Raw genomic sequence first — 12,697 nt, 5'->3', positions numbered from 1 at the left:
CCTCTTTGACTTCGAGCTTACGGGTACCAATACCAGGCGTACAATTGTCAGCAATATAGGCAAGGCCCTGGTACGGGGCTTAAGGGTTACGCTGAATGGTAATGAAATACAAAACATACAAGATTACAACGTGCTCGCGACGTATAGGGATTTGTGGCTGCCAAAATTTGATAGGGACAATAACCTAATTCTAGAAGGCATCAATCCAAACGATGGGACCATTTAGAGTTTACAGGTCAAGCGACCATGTTGGTAATAACGAAGAAAAGGCGATCGCTGAGGCCTACGGCAGCACATTTTGTATTCCTATCAGCAAGATGTTCGAGTTGACGAGACCAGGCTGGAATCCATGATCGATTGACTTTTGTCTTGCATTTTGCGAGATACGATCAGGTCATCATAGATGCTGGGGTACCGGCATCTGGAAGCACTGCGGCCAAGGCAGCCGATGCTGCCTTTAAGATTAGCACTATCTCGCTAGAATTTGACAAGGTTGTAAATGCGGAGCTTGCAAGTGCAATGATGTCAAGGTATTCCAGGCTTGCTCTACCATATGAGCGTATACTCAGAAGTAAGGTCGTTACCATAAAAAAGTCCGATACGAGTTATAACTTGCAAATTGATACTCCGGCCAAGAGCCTAGGGGGCGTGTTACTTTTATTTCAGGATCCTACCGTTGTCAAGGCATATGCTGGTAACAATGAAAAATTCTAAAACCCGAAGATCGAGAAAATCTCTATTACTATTAAAGGTTCACCTAATGAATTGTATAGCCACGCGATGATGCCAAAAGACCACCTGGAGCAAGTAGCGGGGCTCTTCGGATCCCATGATTCTATCGTGACTGTTGGACAGTTCTTTACCGAGAGGTATGGGCTCTTTGTCGACTTTCGTGGGCGGCCTTTGCAGAGGCTTAGCGATGGGATCACTTTGCATATGACCAATAAGGCGGATGGAAATGGAGATATACGCTGCTACGTCTTCCTTATCCAAGACGCGCAATTAAATATTCTAGACGGTAGATTTCACAGTGTGGAATATTAAGACCTACAAAATTTGTTTTGTAGACCTACAAACTAAACATGGCAAGCATAGCAGTACTTGCAGGTGGAGCAATAATTAACGCTCTAGCATTCTCGGGGAGTAACTATCTCTTCAGCAAACTAAGTGGGCACGGCGAAGAAGAGCGCAAAAGACACGATGAAGCTATTGAACAACTCCAAGCCGCTCAGGCGCAGTGGGTGCGGGATCATCAAGCGAAGATCGAATGGTACAATCAGCAACGGGAGCTTAAGCGTCAAGCTGGCGAGAGTCTTAAAGGACTCGATGAAGGTATGCGACAGTACTATATCGCGACGATCGAAAAAGCTCCCAAACTCTCCGACTACTATATACCCAGCAAACAGCAACAAGACGGCGAGCTGACGTTCATCGTAGGGTCCTTAGCACTTATGGTTTTTGCGGTGTACAAGTATATGTAAGGCATATTTTGACATCTAATAAACATGTCAAAATCAAAGCATATTGTTACAACCGAAGAAGCTGAAAAATTAAGCAGCATCTATTACCAACCCGAAAATCTATGGATCGGGAGAAAGGCCATTAAACTACTCTCCGAGCAGAGTGGCCTCTCAAAGAAGAAAATTATACATTGGCTATCTCGTCAGCTCTTGTGACTTAGACATATCAAAAGCCCGAAGCGTATCAATTACCCTCATTTCATCATAACTAGACCCAATGAGATGCACCAGTTTGATCTCTTGTACATGCCCCATGATAAGCTGTATGGTAATACATACAAATATATACTTACGGGCATCGATGTGGCTTCGCTCTATAAAGTACCTAGACCCTTGAGAACGAAAAAGGCTAGCGATGTCGCTGACATGCTCAAGGATACATATAAAGCCGGACCCCTCAAATATCCAAGTATATTCCAATGTGACAACGGTAGTGAGTTTAAATCAGATGTTACGAAGCTGTTGGAAGGCGAGGGTGTCAAGATCAAGCGGGCAACTACCAAATACCATCATACATTCACGGCGTTTGTGGAGTCCTACAACAAGGTGCTTGCGGAGAGATTGTTCAAATCTCAGGACGCACAAGAGCTGCTCACTGACGAAACTAGCAGTATATGGGTCAAGAATCTGTACACTATCGCAAAGAGTTTGAACAACACCAAAACCGCTGTGATTGGTATGAAACCTTCAAAAGCCATTAAGCTCGATGACGTACCACTTGCAAAAAGCGATCGCCTGCGGCTCCGTCCTGACGGGCAGGAAAAGCCTTTATGACGGTTTATATCTATACTTGCTGCAACCCGGCGAGGAACATGGTGATCAAAAAAGACGTGCAACGGATGCCTATTGGTCGAAGCGTACATACAGGCTGGACCGTATAGGTACACGCCTCCTATATTATTTGGCAGATGGATCGCCTAGCGGCTCCGCAGGAGCGCCTGATCGAAGCTTTGTGGCAGAAGAGCTCATGCTAGTGTACCCGAGGGTACCTCGGCACCCCCAGAGCATGTGAAAGATTGGTGAAAAATTCTCGATTTTGTGTGTTATGAACACACAAAAACTTATGCCTAATCTTCTAATGCTGGATCACCCAGGTCGTATAAGTCGTCGCGAGTAAGATCAGGTCAAGGCGGTCCTGTGGTCATTGGTCTGCGCTTTCATCCGAAGGTACCTGGGATCGAGCCCGGTAGGGAGCAATTACTTTGTGGCGCCGTAGATTAGTGGTTATAGCTTTCGTACTCTGTGCGGGAGACCGGGGTTCGATTCCTCTTGACGGCGATTCAACATGGGCGAGTGAATGTTACCATAGCCCCGGGTTAACCCAAGCCATGTGAGGGAAATTGGGGAGATGGCACACCGTGTGGGCCGTTGGATGTTGCCGGGAGTTGTCTAGTAGAGCGTGGGCCCTACTAATTGGGTCTGCGTAGCTCAAAATGAGCATTAAATACTCTAGGACTCTCCATCTAAGCCATGGCCCCTCCTGGAAATAATAGACAGGGTATATCCCTCGATATTTGTGAGGCTAGCCATGTAAAATATGCACATCTATCTATCTATCTATCTATCAATAAGCCTGAAGTGGCATATGTATCGCTCCATATGACCCTCTTTCTCGAACCTATTAAACGCATGCATGGTATTGGCGTTATCAATAACAACGATCTCTTCAGGCTCTGGAAATTGAAGCCTGATCCACCTCCTTTTCTTTAAAATACCACGTCTTTGTACGCGGGCGCAGTAATATGGAAGATTATGGTATTTATCATTTTCAGGTGTTGTATGTTTACGAAAAATCATAATAACATTATCCTTCCCGGATTATAAGCATGTGGTACATATCTCTGACGGAGTCCCGCAATCTCTAATGTTCTGATATATGACATTTATTCTAGAACACTCCAGGCCCTAGGGTGTTCCAATCTAATATACAAACAGGCATGTTTGGATTTTTTTAAACTGGGTTTTGATAGGCTCCCAATCCTCGATAAGGTTCGTTTCTTCATCAATCATTTTAATATCAGAACGCTCCGAGGGATACCATGTAAATAGCATTTTTTTCTGGCGGCGGAGATTTTTTGGTAAAGCCGTATAACTTTGAGTTAACAACCATAAGCTATGCTTCCTGTGTCTACTGCTGATCGCGAGTTCATCATGTCATCAACGATAAACAACATCTCCTCTCCTGCCAGGAGGTTTGATAACTTGGCTATCCATTCAAACAATTGATCGTGCGGTTCTATCAAAAACACATAATCATCCTTCCAAAGCGATGGTCTTTCCAAGTAAGTGGTGTTCCACCTGAGAGTAGGACACAAAATTATGATGTTTTGGAAATAGTGTCGATATTCATGCTCCAAAAGATCGAGAACTCTTTGCGTTTTTCCACAAGAAGTAAGGCCTGTGAAAATAGCCGTATGGGGTTTTTTTACGATATCCAAGGTCATTTATTCAACTTGTGCAAACATTTCCAGTGCTTACTTGGGTTTTGGGACGATAGAACCCTTTTGAAACGGCTATCCTGCGGCTTCCTTGCCCTGCGGTAAAATATGCGATCATCTTCATCACATCATTCGTGTCGAGTTTTGTGCTGGGGCTCGAGGTTCCTATAAATCGTTTACCGAGTATCGCGTAAGCGAAAGTAAAACCGAGGTCGACCACGGTCTCATATATCATATCAATGATTTCCTTTTGCTGAGGGTTAATATTCGAACTCATTCTTTATTATAGGGCTCAGCGCATCTTTAAAATATCAATATCTGCCTTTGAAGGTTTTTGCTGAACCGCTGGTGCAGCCTGCTAGGTACCCGTGGATTTTTTCCATAAAATATAATATACACCTCCAATACAGGCGATTATTGCAATAAGGCCTCCAGCGCCATAGATATATCCACTGTTTGACTGTATAGAAGTGTCCCCAGAAGAGGTTTTGACTGGGGGTTGTACAGCACCCTCTTGTTGTTTCAGATCTTCTTTCCTTTTCTTCATAAGCGCGGCTAGCTTGTGCCCTTGGGCTACTCTACCAGGATGTTTCACTGGTTTTGTTATTACCCTCTGTTCTTGCGATTGTTCAGTGTTCATTTCTTATAATATACAAAATCACTTCCATTTTTATGATGGAGAGCTTGTATCATTCATTGGTTCCTCCAAATCGGTGATCCCTGTTTAGACAGTTTTGTATGGTTTATCGTGTGGGCCGCAACGAGTAAGGGGGCGAGGAACTTACCAAAGGCTGCATAGACGAGAATACCCAAGTCGGCCATGGATTCCCTGATCGTTTTCTAAATCATGACAAAGGCCTTCGGGACTATCCAGTTGTATAAGCTTACCGATAGCTTTGCTATATAGCCTAAGGGCGTGAGTTGACAATGCCTTTGCAGTCTTCTCTCCTTTCTCGTGGAGGTCGCGTTCAACAAACTCAGCATGTATTTTCTCAATAGCCTCGGGTGATGCTTTGTCTAAAAATACCTCGATACATTTTTTTCCTAAGAGGTGTGGCTTGGTTTTGCGAGCATCTTTAAGGGGTTGATGTTTGTCTATAGGTTTTTGATCAAGCGTTTCTGCTGGTGTATCTACAGCATCAAAAATATCAACTAATTCAGACATACTATTTATTATAAGGCGGCATCTACAGATGAATGTAAGTATCAATATATACGGAAGAATTATCGCGATTAATAGCAATAACTCCATTTTTATTTGCAGCTTTGTGTAAAGGTGGTGTCTCACAACACCTTTACTGCTTATTAGCGCGCATAGGTCGTAATACTTCTATCCCAGGCCTTGTGACATGTGGTATGTCCCGCGGTACAACAGCAGCAGCCTGCATTACTGGTTTTTTTATTTCTGCACTGTCGGGGTTACTGGATGGTTTAACCCATACCCAGCGCCCTGGGTGATCACAGTTACCCATACAAATGAATTGCTTGAAGTAAAAAAATCAGGTAAATAAAAACTTCATATTTTGAGAAAAAGTACTAGATTTGAACTATTTTTTGGTTTTCACTCAGGAAAACACTCTTCAATGACACTTTTGTAAGTTTGTATAAGAGTTTTTACAACAACGCAATGTTTTAGCAAAGAAAACAAAGTTTTTTTCTCCATCCTCTGTTCGTAGATACTAAAAGTAGGAACCAGCAGTAACCAGCAGTATTTCGAAGTAACCACCAGAGAACCACCAGTATTTTTAAGTAACCACAAGAGAACGAGCAGTTATTATTAATTTACTCCAGATAAAGCAGCAACAGCGGGGCAAAGGTGTTGTGATTTTTACGCACAACACTTCATGACTTTAAACTACCAAGTATGATAAATAAAAGGGCACCTAGTTCCAAGGGCTTTTTTCTGATACTTTATGTTGTTCTTGCTAATTAACTACTTTTAAGTTGTTTTCACAAGGTCCAATAAAATGCATTCCGCGAAGATTAATTTTCGAAAATATGAATAAAAGTCGCGGAATTCGCGATAGTTAATTAACTTAAGTTATTTATTTAGTTATTTATTCCGCCTAACGCCAATTATGGAAACAAAAAGAACAGAACGGAAATAGTGTTTTCAGGATTGAAGTTTATTCTTTAAAATAAACTGTAACATGTTTCAAGTAAAAAACGTTCATATTGAAAGCATAAGATTTTAACTTGAACTAAGATAAAATATGTTCACACACTACATGTTTCAAAATGAGTAGATTTGAACAGATATTAACAAAATAGAAGAATGTTAAAAACTATATATAGTATAGCCTGACTTAAAATTGACTTGATTGCACAGAAGTTGTAGTTATAAGCTGTTATTTCAACTTAATTTGGAAAGATACCATAATATAAAAGAAACAAAGTCACAAAAGTATAAAAAACTCTTATTGAATAGAACGAAATATACATGTGGGTTTGTATAAGTTACTCGATGTTGCAGCCTTTTGTTTTAAGCTTGTGTATCTCCAAGGTTTGAGATGGTTCTGTGTTCCTTTCGGTACATTTATTAAATTGAAATTGAAGTTTTGATCAAATTCTTTTAGACACGTAGTGATATAATAAAGATACACGTTTCCAAACGATTTCTTTTTTTGACCGTTTTTGTCCGTATATTCGCGATCAGAATTTGTTTTTACGGTTACAAAATATTGGGGCATGAAACTGATACAACATTCTTGACAGCGCTGCACAGTTTTTGGAAATGATTTTTTGTCATTTTTATGAACAAGTGTATATTGTTTCGTGGGTCTTCTATCTGGATTGAAGATATCGTTCGTTGTGATTTCAGGCGATTTAACTTTCCAATTTGTTGATAAAATTTTAACCGGTGATATGTTGTGGTTAGGTGATGTTACTTCCATGTCGATTGCAAATGAAGATCGCTCAGAAAAGAATTGTGGTTTAGGAAGATTACATCTTCTTTTTTGACCTGCTTTTGTATTTCCTTTTTGACCTGCTTTACTTGGCTTTACGTAAGATAAATATGCTTTTGCAGTAAAATTTAGAAAAGAATCTAGATTTGGAGATTGGCGTTCTTTCGACCACTTCAAAAATAGCGTAGGTTCTCGAAAAAATTGCTGATATCCCGGACCTAATCTGTATTTTCCTTGTCCATAAAAAGCTCTGTTAATTTCATGGATGACGTTTTCAGTAATTCATTTTTCAAGGTAGAAGGAAACTTCTCCAATTTCAGTTCCAATATAGTTGTCAATGAGTTTCTTTTTTAATAGGCGATGTTTCAATTCTAGTCCATTGGAGTAATACCTCCCTTTTATTCCTTTACTTTCTCTTGCTGACAACACAAGACATTCCACAAATACTCCAAATCTGTACCTTTTAAACCATGTATAAAAAGAAGGCACTAGGCTTTTCCACGTACTTTCCAAACTTTCCAATTTTACCAGCAAATCGTTTTTGTCTTCAGCATCTGCTAATCCGAATTCGAGGACATTTTTGTTTTGTGTCCCATAAATGTCTGCCATGATTCTGTCCACATTACGGTTGTTCGCATTTAACTTTCTAAGTTTACGCGTATCAGCTTCTTGAAGGTGTTGGGTACACCAGAGGTGATTGGAAGCGTTTAATACATCATTTAATCCACATGCAATGGCAGCATCTAAATCATGTCCCACATTTCGAATGTTCCTCAGCTCAGGCTTAGCGAGACAAATTTCTCTCATATACCTTCGATAAGACTTTGTATTTTTTTTTCAGTGCCATTGACTGGGTCCAGGAAATTCTGGATGTTTCCCATTACCATCGATTAACGCTTTGTATGGATAAGTGGAGTCGGTAAGCCATAATCCATCAGCAACCTGGAATGTTGAGTCTACAGTAAAAACACCGTCATCGTCCACACAAAAACGTTTAAGTCAGTAAGCATGTGTGGCATAATATTCATTGCTGAATAACGATCTTTCTCAAAACATATGTTGTAAACAATGCCTTCATTTTTGACTAGCTTCACTAGCTTTTCAACTTCATGCATTTCATCCGATTTGTTGGCTGTGTTCATAATTGAATTATATTTTCTGTTGCTCACAATTTTAGAACTATGCAATGTTTTGCTAACCGATTCGACAGAATCTGTTTACCTGAAGATATATTTCATCATTCGACATTCCCTTTTCTAATCCATTATCAATTTTGTCAAAAACGCTTGGATCTTTTCGATAATATGCTAGAGCAGTTGCCTTTTTGGCATTGCCAAGTCTAGGTACAATAAATTCACCTTCAGTGCCATCATCCCATCTATTTAAGTAGTAATAGTAAGGCCACATTTCTGCACTGTCCATATTCTTGATGGTTGCTATTAGGTTTGTGAAATTATTCACCTTGCTCTTTCGATAACATCTAGATAAGAGGGAAACTTTTGCAGCAGGTACTATCGTTTGGTCATATATTGGTGTCCGAGATGCACAACTTCGACGTTCTGAAATGTACCAGCCCTGGTCACACTTATGTGTTATCTGTACATTGTCATCGTCGTTTTTGAAATAGTATTTCTTAGGATTCCCTTTATACACAAACGAACCGTTATCGTCACTTTTAGCTGCCGAAATTGGCACCTTTTCCACGTTCAATGTACAAAACAAGTTATTTCTTCTTTCAGCTGATGGCTTCTTATCCAACTCCATTGACTCTGGTTCTGTCGAAAGGATGGTAAATGTGAACTGAACCTTTTCAGCTTCCATTGTTTCTTTTACAGCTTCTGTAACCCTTTAAAAAAGAATGCGAAGCAAAAGAAAGTTAATGGTATAATCCTAATGCCGTTCTAGTTAAACGGCACCGAAAGTCTAGCAAACAAAAACAAATATGGCGGCAATCTAAACACTGGACACCAACAGATTTTCTTTAGTCTCAATATTTTATATTATGCTAACAAACCATGTGAGAAAAACAAACGTATATTTCTATCCAATGCCAGGATGTTTCTCCACAACATTTATTAATTCATTCAATTCATTCAAACTTTATTTTGTCTACCAAAAGAAAAAAATGTCTCGTTTTGGTCCCTCCTCCGTACAGCGTTTTTCGTTATATTTGGGCTACACGAATTGCAAAATGAAAATCCTTAGGTCAAATCATGGAGGTATAAATAATCTGATAAAGCGGAATAATTTTTTAGGAAGCGTTAAAGGAAGTGTGTAATCGCTGCGAAAAATAAACTTTGATATGGATTCCTCAACAGTGGATAGAATGGCAGTAGAGGTATCTCTCACGCTCGTGACTTCAAACTGTGCTGAATGTTAATTCATTCATTCAATTCATTTAATTCATTCGAACTTTAACTTTGTCTACCAGAAGAAAAAAAATGTCTCCTTTTGGACTCTCATCCGTATAGTGTTTTTCGTTGTATTTGGTTTACAATTCACATATTAGTTCATTATTCAAAATATTCTCTGGTGGTTACTTCGAAATACTGCTGGTTACTGCTGGTTCCTAATTTCAGTAAAAGCGTCCTCTGTTATTGTATTGCGGGCGCCCCTTTTTGTCTCTATTTCTAGAACATACTAAATAACGTTTGCAAGTTAGTTAGCTATAGTTAGTTAATTGGTTAGTTAGTAGTTAGTTATGTGCCAAGTACAGGCGTTTATCTTGTTGATTTTACCCAACAGTGCTCAAATATAATTTTACACTCAAAATTGAGCATTGTAAATATTTGTTAAATGCTGTCTAGCAAGCTAGCTAGGTTGTGGTGACTTGCTCTAATACAACTTTTTATCCTTTCTTACATTTTGAGCAGTTTGTAGTTGTAATGAATGGCTAATGGAAATGTATCGTAACCTTTTTTTGTTTTAAAATTTCAATCTTTCCTTACAAAAAAAAAGTTTAGTTGCGAAAAGAAATTTCTGAGAAATATATATCAATCAATTTGTAGAAATAAATGCTTGTGAATTGTATTAAGTTTTAAAAATAGTGTGATTCACAAAGATTTCTGTATATAAATGAAAATTTAAAGTAAATAGCTATGGTTGGTGTTCCTTTACTGACAGATCTTGAAAAGGTAGATTTTTTGGTTTTGTAGTTTTAGTAGGTCGTCATGGTGTTTTTTGAGTAGAATTTTCTAGTTCATGTTCGCAATATTCTCTGATACGATATTTTTTGTTATATGTTATGTATGTTGTTATATGTGAAATATATTTTTGCCTAGAGAAAACTTCGTACAAAGTGATGGACGACTTGGAATGTAATTTGAACTTTTCACAAGAAGATGTTGCTATGAATAACGATGATCTATATATATATATGCTATGTATATACAAAGATGATGCTTTCCTTTTTTATTACCTGACTGATACAAAACAACAGTTGTATGAAAAATGCGATTTCTATACCACACAAAAAAATCGCTTACCTAAAACCATCTTTTCGTTTCAGTTCTTATAAACAATGATTCAAATTTGTTTTTGTGAACTTAAAAAAGTTTAAAATCGAACGATATTGAATTCTAAAAGTTTCGAAATCGAACATGTTTTGTTTTCCTATCTTGCTGACTTGGAAATAACAACTTTAAAGAAACATCTACAAATTCTTTGTGTACAAAAAAAATTATATTCTGGATATAAATGCACTCAGGTAATAAAACGAATACTGATCACGCAAGCTTGGTCTGTACACTGGACCTTTTGTATTTTACAGTGCCACATGAAAAAGAGTGCCTGTTAAGTACAAATTTTAGTATATTTATCTATGTGTAGAATTATGAAGTTTGCAGAACATTATTTATTTATTTATTTATTTATCGTAATTTTTCTTTCACGTTTTTATTTTTTATTTAAAATTTTGTTCAGTTCTGGTCTGTAAATTACAAGGAGTTTGGTCAGTAATATGTACTTTTTAAAACATAATGTGATACTTCATAATTAATTTTGCTTAAATATCCTCTCAGTCATATTCCCACATATTATTTGAAGTCTTTGTTTGCTTATCAGGTCTTTTTTAAATTCTGGTCTGTAGTATCTGGTCTGCAAAATGTACTTTTTAGAATATCACATGTTAAGAATAATTTATTTCGCAAAACAGTTGCCATATAACATCCTGCTTATTCACATCCTTACCTTTATTTTAGTTATTTCAGTTTTTTGCAGTATTCTAGATCTGGTCTGTAAATTACAATAAATCTGGTCTGTAAAATGTACATTCAAAAGATCACGTGATACCACATAATATTGTTTGCAAAATACTAGGTAGTATAACCACTATGTTTATTCATTTACCTATTATGTATTGACGTTTTTTTCCTATATTCCTATCACTTTTGACCATATTTGGTATTGTAATTTGGCGCATGCGCAATAAAATTTTGTAAAAATATACGACTTCGTCATGTACTATTTATCTTCGTCTTTATTCCTACCAAATATTAGCCCTGCTTGATTCTTTTTTAGCAAGTTTTGTTAACCTGCATTATACCATCATTTTGACTATTTCTTAAGTACTATAATACGCCTTTTAGGTCCGAAAGCATTGCCAGTGTTTATATGGAAGGATGCGCAAGAATTTGTTTAATTTTTGACTCCAATTAGGTATCTTTATACCTTCATAACTTTGTAACGAAAAATGTTAGAGAGTTAAATGACCCCTCGTTGGAAAGCTAAAGAATAGCTCTTTCATGCTGACAGATTAACTAAGCGAGCAACTACGCTGTTTAAATGGCCTGAACAGCCTAATTTTAGCAGATTTCGCTTTTTAGGTAACGGTTGTTAGACGCCTTTTATTTTGTTGGACATTTTGCATTTTTTCTGTTGTTGTTGTTGTACCTGCTTATATTTATGCTAGTCTTATATATTAGTTCCCTTTGCTGAGTAAAACTGTGAGTCCACGACACGGAAATCACTGGTCACTTAAAAATGAAAAATTCCCACAAAAACGTTATTAGCCCTGAAAATTTTTAACATTTTCCTAATTTTTTTTTGGTTTGCGAAGTTCTTTTCCTGCAAAAAATTCTGAAAATAAAGTTCAGAAATTACCTATTTTTTAAATGTAAATTTGTCAAAACCACAATTGTTTGAAATTGTGCCTTTGACATTTTCATGTAAGAGTTTGTGGGCAAATACATAAATCAGCATGCTAAAAGAACTGACTTTTCTTAATTTAGAATTACTAAACACAACCATTTTTTTACATTTAGTGTAAACTTTTGTGCTTATGGCCATATTTAATACACCAAAAGAGCTACTTTGTTGATTCCAATTTTTACTCTTTGTGAGCTATTTTTTCTTATTTTTGACATTTTGAATTAACTTATTGTTGTAGAAGGCATATAATATACAATATATGCATATAAAAAATGGAATTTTGCAAATTTCTGTTTTACCACTCAATTTTTACATTATATATATATAATTTATTTGGGACAGAATGGTATGAAATAGACCAAACTACCTGATCTTAGTTGTTTTTAATTTACAGGCTGTGCCTGCGAAACTTTAGGGGGAAACATTTTGTGGAAGACAATGGCATGACATATACTGATAGATCTGATTTTTGTTGTGTTAGATGTTATATCTGAAACTTTTTGATATTTTATGTTAATTTTGCGAGGAAGGATCATACATACACAGAAGAAGAATTCGATTTAAGCCTTGCAAGCTGTGTTGTCTATAATTTTGTATAAATTCTTATCGGGGAGGACTCTGTGCAATATACCGAAATGACTGATCCTTCTCGATTTAAATTTGATGTGTTGCAAATCATGGTTTT

This window comes from Hydractinia symbiolongicarpus, chromosome 10 (genome assembly GCF_029227915.1).
Source record: "Hydractinia symbiolongicarpus strain clone_291-10 chromosome 10, HSymV2.1, whole genome shotgun sequence".
NCBI lineage: Eukaryota > Metazoa > Cnidaria > Hydrozoa > Anthoathecata > Hydractiniidae > Hydractinia > Hydractinia symbiolongicarpus.
The sequence above is the reverse complement of the archived record's forward strand: the minus strand, read 5'-3'. Positions refer to the sequence as shown.